The following is a 24,966-nucleotide window of genomic DNA, read 5'->3' on the forward strand; positions in this document are numbered from 1 at the left end:
TCTGCATTTTGAAACTACCCACCTGCTTCAGAAACAGTTCCACAATTCTGAGATACATATGCCAGCTGGTAACAGTGTAAATGTACCTTCTAGGTGGTCTATGCTATAGATTAAAAAAAGCTTAGGTGAAAACACACTTTGGATGATCAGAAATTTTGGCTACCATGGTCAGTTTCAGAGACATGGGGCTGAATTTTATGCTGTCCTGTCAACATGGTAGAAAGCTGGGAAGCTTGTTAAATGTAGCCTGCCATATACCTATTCACTTTTGCTGTGATTATACCATTGGCAGGGTAATGTGGGGCAGCTTGTCTCTCAGTGGAAAAGTTGAGTCCCAAGAGTGCCAGTAATTTCAGGACCTGATCGATCTGCTTGAGGGGGGAGGCCAATCCAGCCGGTTTCCCTGCACGGGCGTAGTGAGAGTCCCTCATCTTGCCCTGCCAACCCAAACACCCACTGAACCCTCACCCAAATCCTGATTCAGTACCGCACATCTCTGTCCTGAACTGCTGGTGTCTAATCATAGAATCCCTACAGGGTGGAAACAACCCATTTTGCTCATTGAGTCACACTGATCCTCTGAATAGTATGCCACCCACACCCAATCCCCCAACCTATTCCTGTACCTGCATTTCCCATGGCTAACCCACCTAGCCTGTACATCTCTAGACATCATGGGCAATTTAGCGCAGCCAGTCCACCTAACCTGCACATCTTTGGACTGTGGGAGGAAACTGGAGCACCCAGAGGAAACCCTCACAGACATGGAGAGAATGCACAGACTCCACACAGACAATCACCTGAGGGTGGAATTGATCCCCGGGTTCCTGGCACTGCCAGGCAGCAGTGCTGACATTTGAGCCACTGTGCCACCCCAGTAATCAGGTAGTAGCTCTTGCAAGCAGGGCATCATAATCAAGAACGTTGGATGTCCTGCCTCACATCTGTTAAGAGTGAATTGACCATTAGCTGTCTGCAGGGCGACTGTTGTGTTTCCTTGGCATAAACCCCTTTAAGTTTTTAGTGTGAGTTTGGAGACTGGGAAGCGAAGAGGAAGGAGGCCGTGGCCAAGGAATATAGTGTCTTCTTTAATTCAATTTAAAGTCAATAACTTTCTAGGTTCAGGCCAAAAAATGATGCGATGTAAGTCACATTCTGTATGATAATCCTTTTTCACTCCTCTTGAGATGATCTTGAATGTTAGTTCCTTGGCTTAAATAAGCCGATAGTTTTAGCTAATTTGCATTTATGTTTTTGCTTCACATGTTCAAGCCACTGAGCATGTGTCGCATTTTAAGTGATTCATCTTGTTTCAACCCCAATTTGTTCGTTGTTTACACTCCAATCATTTGCAAGGCAGGCATGAAGTGAAGCAGAGGAAATTCTAAGTTAGTGAAAATGGATGCTAAAACATGACTAAAATTGTTACCAGATTTTGAATAGAAACCAAAATGTTAGCCAGCATGTAAATTCAATATCACAAGATTTTCAGTCCAGCTGGTTGCTGACTGCTGTTTCTTTTTGCATTCCTCAGCTTGTAGTTCTCACAGGTGAATCTCCAAATTTTGCACGTTAGGGGGACCCCTTTTAAGATATCAATTTGCAGTTAGACTAATGCAACCATATTTCATAATATTGGATCCAATCCAGAAATTAGCTAGGATTCAATATCCAAAAGAAACAAAAAAACACACTCAGTCTGTTAGTTTACAAGTTTTGGAGGCTGCAACACTGCAATCATAATCTGCCCAAGGCTTGGTTTAGTGACGGTACAGATTACTGACTTAGTCCTTCCTACTGAAACCAAATTCTGTTGTTCTGCCCACCACACCTTTTAATATGACTTCCTAAGACATTTACAAAATTGTTCAAAGTACTGTACGGTGGGAACAAAACATGGACTGTGAGATGAGGGCAGAATACTGGAAACTGACCAATTTACTGTAATTTCCCATCTGAAATTGATACCATGTCAGAATATTGGGTGAACAAAGAACAAAGAACAAAGAAAATTACAGCACAGGAACAGGCCCTTCGGCCCTCCAAGCCTGCGCCAGTCGAGATCCTCTATCTAAACCTGTCATCTATTTTCTAAGCGTCTGTACCCCTTTGCTCCCTGCCCATCCATGCCCAGATATATCTTAAAAGACACTATCATGTCTGTGTCTACCACCTCCATAGGCAACGCGTTCCAGGCACCCACCACCCTCTGTGTAAAGAACTTTCCACGCAAACCTCCCATCAACTTTCCTCCTCTTACTTTGAACTCATGACCCCAAGTAATTGAGTCCCCCACTCTGGGAAAAAGCTTCTTGCTATCCACCTTGTCTGTATCCCTCATGATTTTGTAGACCTCAGTCAGGTCCCCCCCTCAACCTCCGTCTTTCTAACGCAAATAATCCTAATCTCCTCAACCTTTTTTCATAGCTAGGGTGCTGGTGGATTAGTCCAGAAGCCTTGAAGTTGTGCACTAGCATCCTGGGTTCTGACGCAGACTGTACCATTAATTTTCCACTCTATCCTTCCCCGCCACAATTTCGCATTGGAGATGATATTCATGTTTGAACAATGTGTACCTTTTTATTCCAATCAGGAATAATCTCCACAGATGTTGCCAGACTTGCTGAGATTTTCCAGCAATTTCCCTTTTTGTTTCAAGGTTCAATCAGGTTAAATTGAGTTTTTATCGGCAATGTAGACACTAGAAGTTGAACAGAACTTGATCTGAAAGACATAACTTTATATTTGTCAGTGGTGTTAACTGACTAATCTAATAATTTGTGGATTACTTTAAGATAATGTTTTAAGCATATCGTTGTAAGATTAATTTACCTTTCACGTCCATCCTGTGCATATTTCCTAATCTTTAATTTCCTTAATGAAATGCTTAATTAATTTTTCTCTTTTTGTATTTCTTGTTTCCTGTTTGGTAATCTGTGGAAAGCCTTTAATATGATTGGCTGCTTAGATGGTCAGATGCTGCTGGCATCAGCTGCCCCATGCACAAAATTCCCCAGTTGCAGGATGAATACACATTTGAAGAGGTGAAACTTTCACCAGGGAGCTTGCTAGTTCTCTAAGTAAGGCTTTCTTTGAGGACAGTGATAAGGTTTTTTTGTTCGTATTGCTGTAGGCTGAGGATGATTAAATGTAAACATGACAGCTCAGTGTAGCAGTTGGAGGAAGGAGCCAAGAATAATTTCTTTTTAAGGCAGACCAAAAGAAACTGCATTCAAGTTAGGCCAGCATTTATTGCACGTTCCCAATAGTCCAGAATGCAGTTAAATGTCAACCATGTCATTACTGTGGGTCTGCAGTCACATGTATGTCAGATCAGATAAGGACAGCAGCCTGTTTCCCTCAGGGGCATTAGTGAAACAAATGTTTTTCCCCCCCAACAATTGGCAACAGCTGCATGGTTATCATGAGACTCTTAATTCCAGGTTTCTTTTTAGTTGCATTCAAATTTCAAACCCAGGTCTTCAAAACAAGGCCTGGGTCTCAGGGTGTATGGTTTAGCAATAATATCACTACGTTGTCACCTTTCTGTGTATCCTTTCTGTACTGTCAATGTAAATCTCCAGGCCAATTTTTTTTCCCTGAGACCCTCCAAGGTTTGTTCTATTGAACAAGGAACTTTGGCCTTATGTACCTCTCTCCTGCCCTCTCTAGGTTGTCTTTCATAGAATCCCTACAGGGTGGAAACAGGCCCTTTGGCCCAACAAGTCCACACTGACCCAGAGAAATCCCACCCAGCTCCTACAAACCCACCTAATCTCCAGATCCCTGAACACAATGGGCAATTTATCATGGCCAATCCACCTAGCCTGCACATCTTTGGACTTGGGGAGGAAACCAGAGACCTGGAGGAAACGCACACAGACAAGGGGAGAATGTGCAAACTCCACACAGACAGTCGCCTGAGTGTGCCGTTGAACCCGGGTCCTTGGTGCTGTGAGGCAGCAGTGCTAACCACTGAGCCACTGTAGAATAATATCACTGCCTGAGTCATACGGTCTAGATTTGAGTTCCAACCCAAGCCTTTGGCCATGGAAGATGCATTCATAGCATGGCCAAATAGTTTGAACTTCAGCTTGTAAACCCTTCCAATGCGTGCCAAGAGGCTGGCATTAAGCGCTGGAGTTATTCCTGGTCAGCCACAGGGGAATAAAGGTAGACATCTAACATCACTGTGTTTTGCTCCAGGCTATAGTATGAACGTTAAACCAAATGTTGCTATAGCAACTCTGACTCTGACAGATCTGTGGCATGACCACCATCGCCACACTTTCAGGAATTTAGCTGTGCTTTTAGACATGTAGGGGTCATGTTCTGGAATTCCCTGCTTACACTGCTGTGCTTTTTAAACACTTCGTCATCATTAAAGGCAATCCTTAAAACCTACTGCATTAAGAAAAAATATCAGTTACATCTCCGAATGTTATCTCTGGTGGCTCGGTGACTTTATTTATCATTAAACACCATTTTTGCTATTTCTCGACTATTTTTCAACACTCATGGATTTGTGATGGTTTGCTGTAAGGTCATGGATGATTTACATGACAGCTCAGTGTAGCAGTTGGAGGAAGGAGCAAGAATTTTTTTTTCAGGCAGATCAGAAGTAACTGCATTAAAGTTGGAAGGGACACCATTGATGGAGATGGAGTAGCTGTGTTCAGTTGGGGACAAGCCTTTAGAGCAGGCCAGTGGGATAAGGGTGATGGAAGAGGGTAGCAACTATATAAAAGAAAACTATGATGAAATAACAGACAAGATAATCATATTGTGAGTGCCATTTGTGAGTTTGATAGAGTGACCTTGGCACTATTGACAAACAAGAGGCCAGCCAGAGATTGGTTTTGATAGGTAAGTGGGCACTTGGCTGGGAGGGAGTGTCATGTTCAAGGAACTGCAAAGTAGAAGCAATAGTTCGAAGTTTGAATATCTGTGGTGCTGTGTTAGCTTTTCAACCCATCAGTGAGAAGCAATGTGTTCAAGTCCCAACTCTAGGACTTGATGGTCATAGAAAAAGTATTAATAGCTTGGTCAAACAGGTTGAGTATCAGTTTGAAAATCCTTCCAACATAGGCCTGGGAGGATAGTAGAGTTAGGAAGCTACATTTACAATTTCTAGATGGATCAGCAACTTTGTCTCAAAAGCTGAAATGTAAAATTTTCCAATGGGAATGGATAACTCAAATTAGACAACTTAATGAATAAATGTAAGTTATTGTACAGCCTTCTCTTCATTGTTGTACATTATAGGTTTAAGGTTGTTCCGTTTTCATGAATTGAAATACTTTCCTACTCAGAGAAGCTCTGCAAAGTTGGGTTGGAATGAGTTGGTGACACCTGATTGTTTCAATTACAGTCTTAGAAAAGTATTCTAAATTGTTTTAATGCAAGAGGTTTAACATGAAGATTTGCATAGCAATGATTTATGTAGATTTTTGGGATGGTCTCTATATATCATTCTTGATGTGACTTCATAAAGCTCTTTGAACTCTGCTAAAGGAAACAAAAGGGCTGTTTCCATGAGAAACAACCAATCTTGTTCCAGCACTGTTCCATTTTTCTCAATGACAGAGGCAGAGTCTTTTATTAAATAATTAAAGGCCTGAGTGTTTCATTGACGTTGTGACAGTGCCACAGACTTTATTACCCCTTCAAAAATTTTTACGACTGGTCTAAAAATAATTACAAGTCTCCCACTGTGAATTACGGCCCTTGCTGTAGGTAAAGTGGGATCTGTTTGAACTCTGAGGTCACAAGGTGTAGAGCTGGATGAACACAGCAGACCAAGCAGCATCAGAGGAGCAGAAAGGCTGACGTTTCGGGTCTGGACCCTTCTTCAGAAAATGATTTTCTGAAGAAGGGTCTCGACTGGAAATGTCAAACTTTCCTGCTCCTCTGATGCTGCTAGGCCTGCTGTGTTCATCCAGCTTCACACCGTGTTATCTGAGTTCATATAGTCTCCACTTCCATTGGATCAAGGACCGTAACCCGTATTGTGAGACTTATGAGTTTTTAAAGCTGACATAATTGTGTTTGAAGAGTGCTTGAGGTATGTAGCACTGTCAAGCTGTAACATAATTTAAATCCTGAGCCCTTTTTTAAAAGGAAAAAGCTATCTTTGTCAGAGAGAGTTAAAAATATCTATCTAGCAATCACAATAGCTATTTGTTAACAAACACCAAGGGCTGACATATATCATTATCAATTACTAAGTTGCTATCCACAACCTGTAATTATATGCAGGAACACCTTATTTCATGTGTTGATTGCAGCTTAAAGAGGTTATTAAAGGATTAGCAGACATTGATGTGGAGTTATCAATACAAGCATTTTTTTAAGGATTAAGCACATGAGACGATTTGAATGGGCTTTCATGAATGTGACTGTTCTTAAAGATGTGTTTTAATATGATAAAGGTTGGAATAGATGTTTTATTTCATCTAAGAAGTAGATCCCATACGCTGCCCTGGATGAGTTAACAATGGTGTCAGGGCAAAGGGTGGTAAGTGGGTTGAAATGAACTGGCATTAAATTGGCGCTTGGACACTATAAGGGAGCCATTAGGATAAGTCAGGAGATCGGTTGGTTGTCATGGAATATGTGCTGGCCTATGGAGTGTGGATATGGGAGACATGATTGGCATGGATATTATAAGGTGCCAATGGGTGTGTCTGGGCACATCATTTGATGTATGGAGAGGAGATGGTTGTGAAGTGTGAGGGTTTAATATGTAATAAAACAACTGGGATGAACTTCCCAGTGCTGAGGAGAGTCTTTTAAACAGCCATTTCTGTAATCTCTACATTCCCATTCAAACTGCGAGTGAAGGTAGCAGGCCCAAATATATCTTTCCTTGCCTTCAACAGTTAAAAGTCTAGAATTTGGGTGAACTTGCCCTGAGGCAGACATGGCAAGTCAGAAAACGTCCCAACTCATGCTACCAGCTTGGAGGCGAAAGTTCTGTTCAGGGGAAAATGTCTTCCCTCAGAGGGTCACACATTAATGGAATTCTTCACCACAGAGAGCTGTACAGTTGCTGAGTATATTTAAGTCTGAGATTGACAGATATTTTGGAGTCACTGGGTAATTAAGAGACTTGAGGATTGGGCAGGAGAGTGTAGTTGAGTTCGAAGATCAATTGTCATCTTATTAAATAGTGGAGTAGGCTTGTAGTTTGAATATACTCCTACTTCTAATTCTCCTGCTTTTCGTTCTCCTGCTCCTGTACTTTAGGTCCATGTTCCACAGAAAAGAACAACACTTCTTTCATTTATTTAAAGAACTACAGTGTAACCTCATTCACCTGACACCCTGGGAAACCTAAGATAACAAGGTTTAGAGCTGGATGAACACTGCAGGCCAAGCAGCATCAGAGGAGCAGGAAAGCTAACATTTTGGGCCTAGACCCTTCTTCAGAAATCTGAATGTTTCTGAAGAAGGGTCTAGACCCGAAACGTCAGCTTTCCTGCTCCTCTGATACTGCTTGGCCTGCTGTGTTCATCCAGCTCTACACCTTGTTATCTCAGATTCTCCAGCATCTGCAGTTCCTACTATCTCTGAAACAGTTTTAACCCTGGGAAACCTGTTCGTTTTTGTTTTGCTAGCAGTAGCCAGTGTGACATCATGATCTGGTGATAAAAGGCTGCCACTAATCCCTCCACAGCATTAACAATTCTCAGTAAGCGGATAATACATTTTGAGTTCTTGTTTTTCTTGTACAGGTGGGTTGGTCTAGTCTAAGCACTGTATAAATGCTGAGAACAAGGTGTTGGTTCAGTGTATCCACTAGAAACTGGATTTTGGCCTGAGGCATCTCTCAAAAGAGCCTTGTTCTTTATTATTTTTATGGATGAGACATTTACATGTAGAACTAGTGGCCACTTTGATGTTGTGTTTATCTTATTGCCCTCCAAATGTAATGATATAAGCTGAATATTGGGCAAACAAAAATTGATAAAGCATTTTTTAAAAATTGCCTGTTTTCTACTTGTGTAGTTTTCGTAATTACTCGGTTTTTCAGGTTGCATTATCTTAAACCCAAAGCCATCCCACATCCTCTCCCCAACTCTGTCTGAGTACCCCAGTTAGTAACTGCTGCGACTGGTCATTTGATAATTGACAAATATAGGATTACATTCACCCTAGCTTGTAGCAGAAGAGTTCTGAGGAAGGGTCACTAGACATAGAACATAGAACATTGCAGCACAGTACAGGCCCTTCGATGTTGTGCCGACCTGTCATACCGATCTCAAGCCCATCTAACCTACACCTAGATCTGAAACATTACCTCTGATTTTTTCATCACAGATGCTGCCAGACCTGCTGAACCTTTCCAGCAACTTCTGTTTTTGTTTGGGTGTGGAGACTTCCTGACTGGGTGCTCTGTGGCTCATGGAGAGCCTGTTTAATGCAAATGTCCCCCTTCACTACCATATGTTTAGTGGGACCTCCTGTGTGGTTCTGACCCCACTTGCCTGGTCATTGTGCAGCATCTGCGATGATGCTCCAACACAGGGTGTTTCCTGCTGGTGCTGCTGGGAATGAGGAGCTGCTAGCTCTTCCATAAACTGTCAGCTCTCAGAGACAGGATGTCACCTCTTAGAAGAATGAGAGTCCTGATATCAAGAACTTAGTTGTTTGGTTGCCATGGAACCAGGTCAGGGTACTTGTAGACAGTGTGCTGTTGAAGCTATCTCCACTCCCATAAAATTTAACCATTCAAACTTGGACTCCATGTGTCCAAGTCATTTATATATAACAAAAAAAAGACTGATCCTGATGCTGAACCCTGGGGAACTCATTAGGCATTTCCATTTGGTTAGCAATACTCTTTGCCCCCAACGTCAGCCAATTATTTAATGGGTTACTAGTACCAATTGAGAATAATTTTCACCGATTTTCCAGATGGATCTGTTGTGAGATACTTTTAAAATGTTTTTTGAAAATTTAAGTATATGTATTTATTGAAATATGTGAAATAATCCACTCTGATTTCTGAGAATTTATCAGGTTAGTCAGAAATGATTTGCCCTTGACAACTCCATGCTGGCTCTCCCTTATTGATTCAACATCTCTCAATTATTAAGTTTGATTTTGTCAATGGTCTCTGGTAGGTTTTCCATCATTAATGTTAGACTGAGATTTACCTCTCTTTCATGTTTTGAACAGATTTAATACTCCACTAGTTCTCTTTCGCCACTCCAATATAACTAGGAGGTTTGAACAATTAGGCCAGAGCTTCCAACCTGCCTCCTTTCTGCAACATAGGATACATCATGTCTGGGCATGATGGTTTGGTAACATTGAATGATGCCAGCGTATTCAGCAGTTACTTTCTATCAACTTCCTGAGCTTGCCTCCCATTGTACTATCTAATGCACTCTACTCATTTCCACTGCACTTTAAAGGCTCTATGTTAACTTGATGCCGAATCATACTATCATTCTATAGCATGGCACCAAATAGCCCTTATGCCAATTTTATACCAGCCCATTGTTTTCCATCCACCATTCTTTGCCCTTGCACACCTTATGTCAAATCAGCCAATATCCTCCATGGTCAGATCTTAGGAACTGTGCTCAGATGAAACAAAATAAAGTTCCAGTGTATATTAAAGACTTCAATTATGTTAAATCACCTCAAGTAATTCATCCCTTATAAAAACAAGTATCTGTATTCATCGCTCCACATTAATAGCTAATCCTTTAATACCTTGAAGCTGTCAGGTAAATGATGAACTTACAACCTCTCACCCGGATAATGACAGGTTGTAGAAATAATAAATCAGTAATGATTCTGCAATGATAGTACTTAGGGCTGTATCAACAAAAAATGATTGAAACTGCAAGCACAGTTTTATTTTAACTCTCAGGTGCAGGCAGACACTTTTGTTCTCAAAATTAAAAATGCAAAAATTTAAATAACTGCGTGTAAGTTTCTTACGGGTCCTTTGCCCGCATTTGCATCTGTTACAAAAGATTAGTAAGACTAAACCAATGTCTTATCCTCCAGGTTCAGGGAGTCCAGAACTAGAGGGCATTGTTTTAAGGTGAGAGGGGAAAAATTTAAAAGGGACCTAAGAGGCAACTCATTCATGCAGAGGGTGGTACATGTATGGAATGTGCTACCAGTAGAAGTTGTTGGAAGCTTGTACAATTACAACATTTAAAAGGCATCTAGATGGGTATATGAATAGGAAGGTTTTAAAGAGATGTGGGCCAAATGCTGGCAAATGGGTCTAGATTAATTTAGGATATATGGTTGGCGTGGACGAGTTGGAGCAAAGGGTCTGTTCCCATGCTGTACAGCTCTATCTATTACTGTAATATGGGATCAAGCGAAGTAGCATTGTGTAAGTTTAGATATCCACTATGAGTGAGTGAAGTCCTGTCTCCTTTTCACTACTGATGAAAGTAGAATTTGTTGGAAGTAGGAATTGAACGTCTGAATCCAGAATCTCAGTGCCTTTTGGATAGGCTGTGGAATCTCCAAGATCAAACAAAAATCCAGTACTTCAGTTATATCCTTTGCTTTCAAAAGATTTCCTTTTTTATCCCAAATCATCCAAACTACAAGTATATTTATTTCTATTTTGTTTAATATGTCTTTATAAAAATGGTTTATGTTGAGGCCTGTTATTGCTTATTTACCAGTTTCCAAGTCTGTCTTGTGCTATATCCCTTCTCAGACCATTGAAATTAACAATTAAATATTTTTAATTTTGATTTTTCTTTGCTTTTTTTATAATACTTTAAACCAAATTATATAATGCTCAATACTCTGCTGTTATTTAAGTAAATAATTGACATCAATGCTTCTGTATGTTTAAGTCAATACCGTTCATATCTTTTTCGTCCAGTATAAAGGCACCATATCACTGTGATTAGCCATTGTTGAAAATGGTGACTAGGGTACAATAAATTCACAGGACAGTTTGAGAACACAATATCATCTGTAAAATTGAACTCCACAATACAGTCAATAATTCTTGAGGCAGACACTTTCAAGTCTATCATAAAGTTTAAGTGTCGATTCCAGATTAACAATTTGGAATTTCTTTTTGCAGGTAATATTGTCAGACTCAGCAGCAAATTTAACATCTCATCGATGAAGATATTGAATGGGATGGGTGACCATGGACAGCTGAAGCCTTAGTCCCCTTTGTAGAGACGGTGGGACATTCAGTAAGTCTTTTATAGACCTGGAGTACAAATCTTAGAAAAAAGTGCAACTCTTGGTTACAGATGCTACAGATTCTGACTTCCTTAAGTGCAACAGATTGAAAACCTCAACTATCTTCATGAAGGGGTCTGAATCTTCTGAACTTTGTGTTCATGATTTTGTATAATACCGCAGTCTGCCTGACTATCTTTCATGACAGCAAAATCCAACATGTTCATTTCTGCTTACTATTCAAGTTTCCTGCCTGTGTGGCATGTCAGGACAATCTCCACAACTGGCTCAAACACCATTAATGTCAGCAAGGTGCCTGAATGGTTTACTATTTCACTGTAATTTGCTGTGCCTGGCATACTGAGGGATTGCTTGCTTCAAACAGAATCATAACCAGCAAATGGAGCCACTGGTAACCAGGATGGTGAAGAAGGCATTTGGTACATTTGCCTTTATTGGCCAGCGCACTGAGTGTAGGAGCTGGGAAAGGCGGGCATTATTCTCCCTGGAACATTGGAGTCTGAGGGGCAATTTTACAAAAGTTTATAAAATCATGAGGGGCATGGATAGGGTGAATAGCCAAGATCTTTTCCACAGGTTAGGGAATTCTAAAACTAGGAGGTTTAAGATGAGAGCAGAAAGATTTAAAAGGGACCTAAGGGGCAACCTTTTCACACAGTGGGTGGTACATATATGGAACGAGCTGCCAGAGGAAGCGGTGCAATTACAGCATTTAAAAGGCATCTGGATGGGTATGTGAATGGGAAAGGTTTAGGGGGATATGGGCCAAATGCTGGCAAATGGGACTAGATTAATTTGAAATCTCTGGTCAGCAAGGACAAGTCGGACCAAAGGGTCTGTCTCCATTCTGTACATGTCTATGACTCTATGAATGTATGACAGTTTGCTGATCTCTGATAAAATTCAGGCCCAATTTTAATGGCCATTACTGAGTTGAGTGCTGTGAATATACTTTGCATGTGATGTGCAAAATTGTTTTTCAATTGTAGGAAAGATGAGTTAGGTTTAGATCTTAAATAAATTCTACCATTTGTTGTTATGCCCAATGACTTTGAATCTAATGCTCATTATGATGTTCTCAAATGCTTACTTAAACTGGGCTTGTTAAAAGGTGGATTTGAGGCCCAGAGAGGGTGGAGGGAGATGGTGGTACTTCTGCCCTGATTTAACTTTGAGCTGGAAATTCTCAGCATGGTACCTATCCTGCTATCAATTCAGGAGTAATTAATCCCAAATTACAAGCCACATCCTGATCCAGCTGGTATTCAACCAAAGATAATGGGAACTGCAGATGCTGGAGAATTCCAAGATAATAAAATGTGAGGCTGGATGAACACAGCAGGCCAAGCAGCATCTCAGGAGCACAAAAGCTGACGTTTCGGGCCTAGACCCTTCATCAGAGAGGGGGATGGGGAGAGGGAACTGGAATAAATAGGGAGAGAGGGGGAGGCGGACCGAAGATGGAGAGTAAAGAAGATAGGTGGAGAGAGTATAGGCGGGGAGGTAGGGAGGGGATAGGTCAGCCCAGGGAAGACGGACAGGTCAGGGAGGTGGGATGAGGTTAGTAGGTAGATGGGGGTGCGGCTTGGGGTGGGAGGAAGGGCTGGGTGAGAGGAAGAACCGGTTAGGGAGGCAGAGACAGGTTGGACTGGTTTTGGGATGCAGTGGGTGGGGGGGAAGAGCTGGGCTGGTTGTGTGGTGCAGTGGGGGGAGGGGACGAACTGGGCTGGTTTAGGGATGCAGTAGGGGAAGGGGAGATTTTGAAACTGGTGAAGTCCACATTGATACCAATAGGCTGCAGGGTTTCCAGGCGGAATATGAGTTGCTGTTCCTGCAACCTTCGGGTGGCATCATTGTGGCAGTGCAGGAGGCCCATGATGGACATGTCATCTAGAGAATGGGAGGGGGAGTGGAAATGGTTTGCGACTGGGAGGTGCAGTTGTTTGTTGCGAACTGAGCGGAGGTGTTCTGCAAAGCGGTCCCCAAGCCTCCGCTTGGTTTCCCCAATGTAGAGGAAGCCGCACCGGGTACAGTGGATGCAGTATACCACATTGGCAGATGTGCAGGTGAACCTCTGCTTAATGTGGAATGTCATCTTGGGGCCTGGGATAGGGGTGAGGGAGGAGGTGTGGGGACAAGTGTAGCATTTCCTGCGGTTGCAGGGGAAGGTGCCGGGTGTGGTGGGGTTGGAGGGCAGTGTGGAGCGAACAAGGGAGTCACGGAGAGAGTGGTCTCTCCGGAAAGCAGACAGGGGTGGGGATGGAAAAATGTCTTGGGTGGTGGGGTCGGATTGTAAATGGCGGAAGTGTCGGAGGATGATGCGTTGTATCCGGATGTGGGTTGTCATGTGGGAAAATCAAACCTGTTGTGTTTGCTTGAGAGCTTTTACCTCATTCAAAAGCACTTCAGCATCTAATTGCGGAACTTCCTGAGGGGCACCTCCTGCCCTCCCCTTACTGGCGCTATTTCCCCCTCTCTTTACTGACGACCCCTTCTACTGATGCCATCCTGTTGCAACTCACCTGTAGCTTGGGTCCCTCTTTGATCCTATTCCTCTTTCTGGGTGCATTGCTGGCATTTGCCACCCACCCCCTTGATACTTATGAGCAATTAACAGCTGCCAATCTCTGAGCAGTAGTTCTTGGGTGGAGGTAGGAAGGGTGTTTCAAATATGCCCAAAGCTGAGGAAGGCCCATCACGGACTACAGTGATTGTAAGAGGCTCTTTCCTGTGTGCTTTCTCCAAAGGAGGTGATGCAGGATTACTCTCCAGTCATGGGAGAGAAACCCTGATCCTCCCCATTACCTGCATCAAATATTGCCCATAGGTGTGTTTAATTCAGGTAAAGAAGATCGAAGTTCTTGACTTGCACAGAAACTGGGTTTTATAGCTATTGAGAAAGCAGCAGAGTGTTTTTTTTGGTTCTACACTGTAGTTGGGTTTTCCTCCATTAGATGAATCCATTTGATTCTGTTATAACTCCTATGATACAATGCATTAGTTGCATGATTAACTTACTTAGTGCAACAATCTGACCACTAAACCCAATTACATATCGACAACATTTTAGTTTACAACTCATAAGAAATGCATGTGAGTCTAATACAATGTGCTCAATTATGTCCAGGAAAGAATATGGCCCATTTTTCTGGCAGGCTGATCCAGAAAGTTTAATGTCTGCCATTGGCTGACTATTCAAGTTTTAACAGCCTGAAAGTTGGTTGTTTGTGGCTGCATTACCATTAAGATGAGAGAGAGAGAGGTAGAAGCTTCTTCTTGAGACCACAAGAATGACTTGGCTGGCGAATTAACCGCTGCTACTCTGCTAAGGCCTTAGGTCAGCAGGTGGTGCTATATTATCCAATACGGATAAAAATATTATCCCAGTTAAATGTCAAACTGCAATGGAGCCAGAGATCCAAACCCAAAATGTACAAAAGTTTCACAAACTTTTGCTGTGCATTCTTAACAGCTCTGATACTAACTGTCCATCATGGATGCCATCCCTGTTGAAGTTCACTTTTGTTTGGTCAGTGTTGGAGGTCATACTGTACTTTGGGAAAAACAAATTCAGCCACTTGACTGAATAGTATTGTGGGAACATGGGTGATGCAGGAGAAAAGGAGGTCATTAGGCTACCATGCCTGTGCTGACTCTCTGAAAGAGTTATCCACTTAATCACACAAGCCGACTTGTCCACTTTTTTGTTTGCAGTTGCATAAAACACTTTGGAATGTCTTGAAAGGTGCTATAAAATTACGGGTTTTTGGAGCAATTTTTTTCTGGTTTTGTATTGTATCTTTTTCTGCAAAGGAGTGTATTTTTTTCAATTGGGCTGTTTTCTATTAAGCCTAGTTTAATTACATGCAGTGAAATTATTCACTTCTACAGGATTTAATTATGCATAAATAAAATAGCTTCCTTTCAATAATAAATGTGCCGAGAAATAGCTTAAGCAAAAAGATTACAAATAATCCACTAAATAAAAACTGAAATAACTGCGGATGCTGTAAATCTGGAACAAAAACAAAGTTGCTGGAAAAGCCCAGCAGGTCTGGCAGCATCTGTGAGGGAAAAAACAGAGTTAACATTTTGGGTTGAGTCACCCTTCCTCAGAACCTGTAATCCACTATCTGGAAATCTGAAGGGAGAGAGTTCTTTAATTTGGCGCTAGCAATTTTTTATATGCTGTCAATAAGATCTTTTTACAGATTCATTGTTCTAAGTCTGAGTTGTCAGCCATGTTTCAGCCAGTAGCATTGACTGTGGTGTAGTATAGAGTTAATGTTGAACTGTCAGAAATGTTTTGTTTTGGTGAGAAGTTAAACTAAGACACCATCTAGCCCCTTGGGTGGAAGTATTAGATCCCACTATTTTGGAGAAAAATTGAATTGACCTTGGTGTCCTTGCACAATATTTATTCTCAATCAACACTGCAAGAACAGACTTATCTGTTTGTTATCACATTTCTGTTTTGTGGGAACCAGCTGTGTGAAAATTTGCTGCATTGTGTCTTACTTTACAACAGTGACTGCACCTCATTGGCTAAAAAGTGCACTGGGGATATCCTGTTGTAAAATGTGCTGTAGAAATGGAAATTTTTTAGCTCTGTAATTAATGCATTATTTGCTGCAAATGATAAAGCTATTGGTAAACAGGACATCGAAGTCAAGTATAAACAAAAAACACTACAGAAAATGTGTATTCCAGGAATGTCATTAGAGCTTAAAAGCATGCAGAGCTTGCGCTGTAGATCAAATTGAACCTCAGATAACAAGGTGTAGAGCTGGATGAACGTAGCAGGCCAAGCAGCGTCAGAGGAGCAGGAAAGCTGATGTTTCGGGCCTGGACCCTTCCAAGTATCTAGACCCAAAACATCAGCTTTCCTGCTCCTCTGATGCTACTTGGCCTGCTGTGTTCATCCGTCTACACCTTGTTATCTCAGATTCTCCAGCATCTGCAGTTCCTACTATCTCTGAAACTAATTGAACCTCAGCTTTCTTGAGCTGTTTCAGCTGCATGAATGTTGCTGGCTTCAGGCTAGACAAACTGTATGCTGTCATTCATTGGCTTGTGTGCACTACTGTTTATTTAGTCATTTAAATTGGTACTTACTGTACTGTCTGATATTGTCACCATAGATTCAATGCAAACTAGGTGACCTATTTGAATTGTCAAAACGGCAGAAGATCCTGCATATTTCTGTGCTTACAGGTCTTACAGTATTTGGTCATACCATATCACAGTTCATTGAAAGGATGTATTTGTGAGATAATCAGTTCTGAGATGTGCGCTGAAAAAGTGTAATTGTATTTTTAACAAATATTAACCATGAGCTGAATTTCCCTTTGGGCCTAGGGGGGAAAGTTGACCTTGCACTTTGCAATCTACACACCTAATGCGCACATGACTTCAGAGTGCTTGAGGAGTTTGAGTGCAGAGGTAGGCTGGCCAGTAGGCCTGACTCAGTTCTTCAACAAAACACCCTGGCTTCCAACTGTGTTAAAATACCCCCTCAACTTCACTCATCACCTCCCTCATCCCATATCTACTCAGGCCTTTTCGGAATGTTTGTGCTACTTTATGAACTCATTTAGACTCCATGCCTCTATTGATCACCAGTGTCACTCCATGTTTCCCCCATGCCCCTAAATTTTCTGTGGCACCTCTGAGCTCCCATGTATCCTCTACAGCATAGTCAAACCCCATGAAACATCAATGGGAAATATTTTACATTTTATGGGGAGAAGATAAATGTCCAATATCATCAATACCAAGAAAATGGGCATTCTGCCATGGTAAAAAGCCCTGTAATATATTGCAGTCCTATTAGCTTGTGTGAACAAACCAGACAACACACCAAAGGGGCGAACTGTTGTTACACCACCTTGAAACTGTCATTCATCCTCAGATGAATAGGGCATTCACTGTGCTGAAACCAATTATTATTTGAAAGCCAGCCAAGCACCAATAATGCCTACAGTTGCCTAGCAATGTACTATTCTCTGGATTGGAAAGAACAGAATATGCTTATTTTAAGTGCAGGTGTAAGAAACATTTTTTTTTCCAAGTGTTAAGGCCATTTCTTTTTCAAAATCAATGAAAACTACTTAAATCACAGTAGATAAAATGACAGCATAGCAGACAGGACATTTGACAACATCTTTCACTGCATTGTGGTACCTTCTCATTTGAACCATCATGTGATAAATGTGAACAAATACACACAGCTGGTCAATAGGAGAACTTACCTTTAAAGGGCATATCCCAATGTATTAATGCATTAAAACACATCTAAATTACAACACAGCCCAAAGAGTGACAGTTGATGGTGTAAAAACACTTGCACATTTCTAAGATATTCTAGATCTCACAATATGCTTTCCATTTTCTTTACATTTTGTCAGAAGTGACGTATTTTTAGTGGCTTCTAAGACCAAGAATACCAGACAAAGATGGTGTGCAGTAGGGGTGGGCAGCACAAAATCTGGTTTTCATGCCCGTTTTAAAATAGAGGAACCCGACCTCAATGGGGCCAGTTGTGCATTTCTTTGATGCATAAACATACTAGAAGGAAATGTTAATGTGGAGGAAAATCAATGTTTCTTTTAGAAGGAAATCAGTGTAGTATTTTTACACTGATACACTCTTCCACACCCAGATGAAAATTCAGATCAGGAATCTAAAAAGAGTATTTTTATATGGAATTTCAATTCCAGCAGATGTATAATACTGCAGATTTTGGAAAATGGACAAAAAATCAAAGATGCTGGAAAAATTTGACAGTTTAGACAGTAACTGTTTAAAGACAGTTACAACTGTATGTAAGGATTTGACTCGAGGGATAATTAAACTTTTTAACACTTTGTTTAACACAAGTTGATTCAGTTGCATAACGGTAAGGCTGACTTTTTATAATTCAGACACATCGACCTATTTTAGTATAGTTTAATCTTTTTGTATATTGTCTAAGTGTTGTTCAAAATTTGGTGTCTGTAGTGTAACCTCAACTTTATGACTGTATTTATTAAGGTGCCCACACAGTTTAGCCAATTGGATGAGCCTTCTGGTGTGGGATTGTGTAAAGCACAACACACATTTACAAATAAGAATATTTGAGAACAGTAGAGGGGGAGCACAGCTTCTGGATAATAGAAATGTCAGCTACTATTTTTTTGATGCATACCATGAAAATAAGTGCCAAAACTCCAGTGATAGTAGGAACTGCAGATGCTGCAGAATCTGAGAGAACAAGGTGTCGAGCTGGATGAACGCAGCAGGCCCAAGCAGCATCAGAGGAGCAGGAAGGCTGACGGTTTGGGCCTGGACCCTTCTTCAGAAATGGGGGAGGGAAAGGGGGTTCTGAAATAAATTAGGGAGAGTGGGAGATAGAAGATGGGTAGAGGAGAAGATAGGTGGAGAGGATACAGACAAGTCAAAGGGGCAGGGATGGAGCCAGTAAAGGTGAGTGCAGGTAGGGAGGCAGGGAGGAGATAGGTCAGTCCAGGGAGGACGGACAGGTAAAGGGGGCGGGATGAGGCTAGTAGGTGGGAGATGGGGGTGTGGCTTGAGGTGGGAGGAAGGAATAGGTGGGAGGAAGGACAGCTTAGGGAGGCGGGGACGAGCTGGGCTGGTTTTGGGATGCGGTAGGGGGAGAGTAGATTTTGAAGCTTGTGAAGTCCATGTTGATACTATTGGGCTGCAGGGTTCCCAAGTGGAGTATGAGTTGCTGTTTCTGCAACCTTCGGGTGGCATTGTTATGGCACTGCAGGAGGCCCAGGATGGACATGTCATCTGAGAACTGGGAAAGGGAGTTGAAATGGTTCGCGACTGGGAGGTGCAGTTGTTTAGTGTGAACAAAGCATTGTGGGTGTTCCACAAAGCGGCCATCCACCTAAGGTTCATCCACAGTTCATCAAATAGCGCATCCACTTCACCAACATCTTCCACCCCAATCTTAAGTTCACCTGGACCATCTCTGATACCACTCTCTCTTTCCTGGACCTCTCTGTCTCTATCTCTGGCAACCACCTAAAAACTGATGTCCATTTCAAGCCCACCAACTCCCACACTTACCTAGAATACACCTCCTCCCACCCACCTTCCTGCAAAAATGCCATCCTCTATTCCCAATTCCTTCACTTCCACCACATCTGCTCCCAGGATGAGGAATTCCACTCCCGTACATCTCAGATGTCCTCGTTTTTCAAGGACAGCAACCTTCCCCCCTCAGGGGTCGAGAACACCCTCAAACATGTCTCCCACATTTGCCGCAACTCATCCCTCACAACCGCTCCCCACAATAACAACCAAAACAGAATCCCCTTCGTCTTCATGTACAACCCCACCAACCTCCGGACCCAACGCATTATCCTCCAACACTTCCACCATCTGCAATCTGGCCCCACCACCCAAGATATTTTTCCCTCCCCTCTCTTATCTACTTTCATGAGGGATCACTCTGTCTGTGAGTCCCTTGTCCGCTCCACACTCCTCTCCAGCCCCACCTCACCAGGCACTTTTCCCTGCAACTGCAGGAAGTACGACACCTGCCCCACACCTATCCCCTCATCCCCATCCCAGGCCCCAAGAAGACTTTCCACATCAAGCAGATGTTCACCTGCACGCCTGCCAATGTGGTATACTGCATCCACTGTTCCCGATGTGGCCTCCTGTACTTCAAGAAAACGAAGCAGAGACTTGGGGACCACTTTGCGGAATACCTACGCTCAGTTCGCACTAAACAACTGCACTTCCCAGACGTGAACCATTTCAACTCCCTTTCCCATTCCTCAGACAATATGTCCATCCTGGGCCTCCTGCGGTGCCATAACAATGCTACCCAAAGGTTGCAGGAACAGCAGCTCATATTCTGCTTGGGAACCCTGCAGCCCAATAGTATCAATGTGAACTTCACAAGCTTCAAAATCTCCCCTCTTCCTACCGCCTCCCAAAACTAGCCCAGCTCGTCCCCGCCTCCCTAACCTATCCTTCCTCCCACATATCCCCTCCTCCCACCTCAAGCCCCACCCCCATCTCCTGCCTACTAACCTCATCCTGCCCTCTTGACCTGCCTGTCCTCCTCGGACTGACCTATCTCCTCCCTACCTCCCCACCTACACTCACCTTTACTGACTCCATCCCTGCCTCTTTGACTTGTCTGTCTCCTCTATACCTATCTTCTCCTTTATCCATTTTCTATCCGCGCCCCCCCCCCCTCCCTATTTATTTCGGAACCCCCTTCCCCTCTCCATTTCTGTAGAAGGGTCTAGGCCCGAACCGTCAGCCTCCCTGCTCCATTGATGCTGCTTAGCCTGCTGTGTTCATCCAGTTCTACTCCTTGTTATGCCAAAACTCCAGTGTCAGCCTCTGGGCAATGGCATTGTGTAATCTCCAGTTTGGAAAACATCTGTTTCTGCTTTTAAATAAAAACTGAAAGAACCTCTGGACTCAATATTGAGTTCAATAATTTTAGGGCCTAAGCTCTCCCATGTCCTAACCCTCTCTACCCTACACACCAGAACTAGTTATCGCACACCTTGCCATTACACAATACCTATTGTTAGTCACTAACTGCCTCCATTAACGACTATTCACCATCCTAGGCAGATTGTGATCACCTCCTTCATTTATCCAATGCTCTTCTCTCTCTTTGCTCTATCGTATTGTTTACTCTCTACCCCACCCTCTCCCTATTTTCTGCATATAAACTGACATTTTCCCACCTACCATCAGTTCTGAGGAAACATCACTCGACCGGAAATGTTAACTTTGAATCTTTCTTCACAGATGCTGCTAGGCCTGCTCAGCTTTTCCAGCAATTTCTGTTTTTGTTCCTGTTTTCTGCTTCTGACTGCTTTCTGTTTCTAAATCCATTTTGTATCCATGCTTCCACAGCCTGTACTCATTCTGGCTTAGGTTTTGCTCATTGATCCAATTTTAATGTGTCACCTATCAACACCCTTTTGATTATTGTACAAATTTCAATTGCACTACCTTCAGTAACTATCACCATTATTTTCTCAAAGAGCTCAGTCACAATGGTCAGGATGGATTGCCTTGAACTGTAAACTTTTGGACTAATTTTTCCATGTTAAAATTAATTTATCTTTGCTTATGATTACTAGAGATTTCCCACAAGTGACATCAAGCTGACTGGTTCTAGTTACCAAGTTTATTTGTCTTCCCTTTTTTGAACTCAAATGTAACATTTGTGACCCAAGAGAATTGAAAGGTTGTTGTAACCAGAATCTTCATTATTTCCATGTTAACTTCCCTGAGACATCTAAGATACATATCCTGCTGTCTGGATAACTTCTTTGAATTTCCAGGTTTTTCAATTGAATTTTTATGTGTGGCTACTAGTGTGTCTACCAGCTCCTCCTTGGTTTATTTGAGTATCCATGGCTGTAATACATTTAGACTGAGAGTTTAGACTTCCTTAAGTTTGACTTGTTTGTACCTTCTCTCCTTCCTTTCCTTATTTAGAATAATGATACCCCTTTGCCACTGTTGTCATTTCCTCGTTGTTAACCTCCTCATTGGGAACTAAAGCAGAAAATCAACTCAGCAGCATTGCCATTTTGGTATCTTCTCTCATGAGCATATTTTGCTGAGCCTTTGGCATCCTCGCACTATTGCCCTTGGTAATTTTCTTGCCTCTCCTCTTTTCTCAAAGATGTTGACTCCTTGTTGGAATAGAGTTCCATGCAATTAGAAATAAGGAGCAGCAACGGATGCCTGTCTAGGGTTGGAGCTAAGTCCAGACCTTCAGACATTAGTAAAGTAATTACAGGAGGCACTATACAGTGATCAGAGAAGCATGGAACAAAGCAAGGGCGTAATTCGGAGAGATGTTAATTTTCACATAAACAGGAAGAGCACAAAGACTCAAGTCATAAAGTCAATGAATTTCTGGAGTGCCTCCTCCTCTAACCAAAAAAAAGGGACGGGGTGGTGTGTAGAAGGGGTAAGGCTTTTTATGTTTCATTTTTTTAATATCGTGTGATTGGTAAAAACTTTTCTCGTTCCTTTTTCAATCATCTAAGTTAAGTTTAAGATTAAAAATGGCAGGAGATCTCAGAGCCATATTGTGCTCCTCTTGCTCAATGTGGGAGCTCAAGGACGCGGCTGATGTCCCTGGCTTCTTCTCGTGCAGGAAGTGTGTCCAGCTGCAGCTCTTGTTAGACTGCATGACGGCTCTGGAGCTGTGGATGGACTCACTTTGGAGCATCCGCGATGCTGAGGGGGTCGTGGATAGCACGTTTAGCAAATTGGTAACACCGCAGATTAGGATTGCTGAGGGAGAAAGCGAATGGGTGACCAAAAGGCAGAGAAAGAGCTGGAAGGCAATGCACGTGTCCCCTGTGGTCATCTCCCTCCAAAACAGGTATTCCGTTTTGGATACTGTTGAGGGAGAAGGCTCACCAGGGGAAGGCAGCAGTAGCCAGGTTCGTGGCACTGTGGTTGGCTCTGCTGTACAGAAGGGCGGGAAAAAGGGTGGAAGGGCGATAGTCATAGGGAATTCGATTGTAAAGGTGGTTCTGTGGACGAAAACGAGACTCCTGAATGCTATGTTGCTCCCAGGTGCACGGGTCAGGGATGTCTCAGATTGACTGCAGAACATTCTGAAGGGGGGAGGGTGAACAGCCAGCTGTCGTGGTGCGTATAGGCACCAATGATACAGGCAGAAAACAGGATGAGGTCCTACAAGCAGAATTTAGGGAGTTAGTAAGTTAAAAAGTAGGACCTCAAAGGTAGTAATCTCAGGATTGCTACCAGTGTCACGTGCTAGTCAGCGCAGAAATGAAAGAATAGCCAGGATGAATGCGTGGCTTGAGAGATGGTGCAGGAGGGAGGGGTTCAGATTTTTGGGACATTGGGACCAGTTCTGGGGAAGGTGGGACTATTACAAATCGGATGGTCTACACCTGGGCCGGACTGGAACCAATGTCCTTGGAGGTGCTTTTGCTAACGCTGTTGGGGAGGGTTTAACATAATTTGGCAGGGGGATGGAAACCAAATATTGGACAGGTTATTGGACAGAAAGGAGGTAGTAATTAAAGCCTGTAGGGAACTAGATGATGAAGTCAGCGTGACTAAAGGGAAGAGTAGGCAGGGAGCAGATGATGAACACAAAGGGACAGCTGGTCTGAGATACATTTGTTTTACTGCGAGAAGTGTAGTCAATAAGGCAGATGAACTTAGGGCTTGTATCGGTACCTGGGAGTATGATGTTATTGTTATTACTGAGACTTGGTTGAGGGAAGGGCATGATTGGCAAATAGATGTCCCAGGATTTCGATGCTTCAGGCGGGATAGAGAGGGAGGTAAAAGGGGTGGACGAGTTGTTTTACTGGTCAGAGACGATTTCACAACTGTACTGAAGGAGGACACCATGGAGGACTCGAGCATTGAGGCAATACGGGCAGAACTCAGAAATAGGAAGGGTGCAGTAACAATGTTGGGGCTGTACTACAGTCCTCCCAACAGTGAGCGTGATATAGAGGTACAAATATGTGAACAGATAATGGAAAGGTGTAGGAGAAACAGGGTGGTGGTGATGGGAAATTTTAATTTTCTCAACATTGACTGGGATTCACTTAGTGTTAGGGGTCAAGATGGAGAGAGTTCGTAAGGAGCATCCAGGAGTGTTTTCTAGAGCAGTATGTATGTAGTCCAACTCGGGAAGGGGCCATACTGGACCTGGTGTTGGGGAATGAGCCCGGCCAGGTGGTTGAAATTACAGTAGGGAACTACTTTGGAAATAGCGACCACAATTCCGTAAGTTTTACAATATTCACGGGCAAAGATGAGAGTGGTTCTAAAGGAAGAGTTGTAAACTGGGGGAAGGCCAACTATACCAAAATTCGGCAGGATCTGGGGAATGTAGATTGGGAGAAACTGTTTGAAGATAAATCCCCACTTGATATGCGGGAGGCTTGAGAGAGTTTGATTAACATGGAGGAGAGACATGTTCCTGTGAAAATGAGGGATAGAAATGGCAAGATTAGGGAACCATGGATGATAGGTGAAATTGTGAGACTAGCTAAGTGGAAAGAGGAAGCATACATAAGGTCTAGGCGACTGAAGACAGACGAAACCTTCGAAGAATATCAGGAATGTAAGGCAAATCTGAAAGGAGAATTAAGAGAGCTAAAAGGGGACATGAGATATCTTTAGCAAACATGGTTAAGGAAAATCCCAAAGCCTTTTATTCATATATAAAGAACAAGAGGGTAACTAGAGAAAGGGTTGGTCCACTTAAGGACAAGGAAGGAAAGTTACGCATTGAGCCAAAGAAAATGGGTGACATTCTTAACGAGTACTTTGCATCGGTATTCGCCAAGGAGAGGGACATGACAGATGTTGAAGTTAGGGATAGATGTTTGATTACTCTAGGTCAAGTTGGCATAGGAGGGAGGAAGTGCTAGGTGTCCTAAAAGGCATTAAGGTGGACAAGTACCTAGGTCTGGATGGGATCTATTCCAGGTTATTGAGGGAAGCGAGAGAGGAAATAGCCGGGTCCTTAACAGATAACTTTGCAGCATCCTTAGACGCGGGTGAGGTCCCGGAAGGTTGGAGAATTGCTAATGTTGTCCCCTTGTTTAAGAAGGGTAGCAGGGATAATCCAGGTAATTATCGACCAGTGAGCCTGACGTCAGTGGTAGGGAAGCAGCTGGAAAAGATACTGAGAGATAGGATCTATTCCCATTTGGAAGAAAATGGGCTTGTCAGTGATAGACAACATGGTTTTGT

At 42.7% G+C, this 24,966-nt stretch overlaps 1 protein-coding gene across 1 annotated transcript in view; it reads left to right on the top strand.

The window, feature by feature from the left end:
• LOC125458730 (serine/threonine-protein kinase PAK 3) overlaps window positions 1-24,966 on the top strand; it is a 241,769-nt gene that overhangs the window by 42,455 nt on the left and 174,348 nt on the right. Inside the window, exon 2 of the mRNA XM_048544262.2 lies at window positions 11,081-11,198. The gene's annotated coding sequence lies outside the window, so the exon portion shown is untranslated. The remainder of the gene's footprint in view (window positions 1-11,080; window positions 11,199-24,966) is intronic.

The sequence above is a fragment of the Stegostoma tigrinum genome, chromosome 15 (genome assembly GCF_030684315.1).
Source record: "Stegostoma tigrinum isolate sSteTig4 chromosome 15, sSteTig4.hap1, whole genome shotgun sequence".
In the NCBI taxonomy this organism is placed as follows: domain Eukaryota; kingdom Metazoa; phylum Chordata; class Chondrichthyes; order Orectolobiformes; family Stegostomatidae; genus Stegostoma; species Stegostoma tigrinum.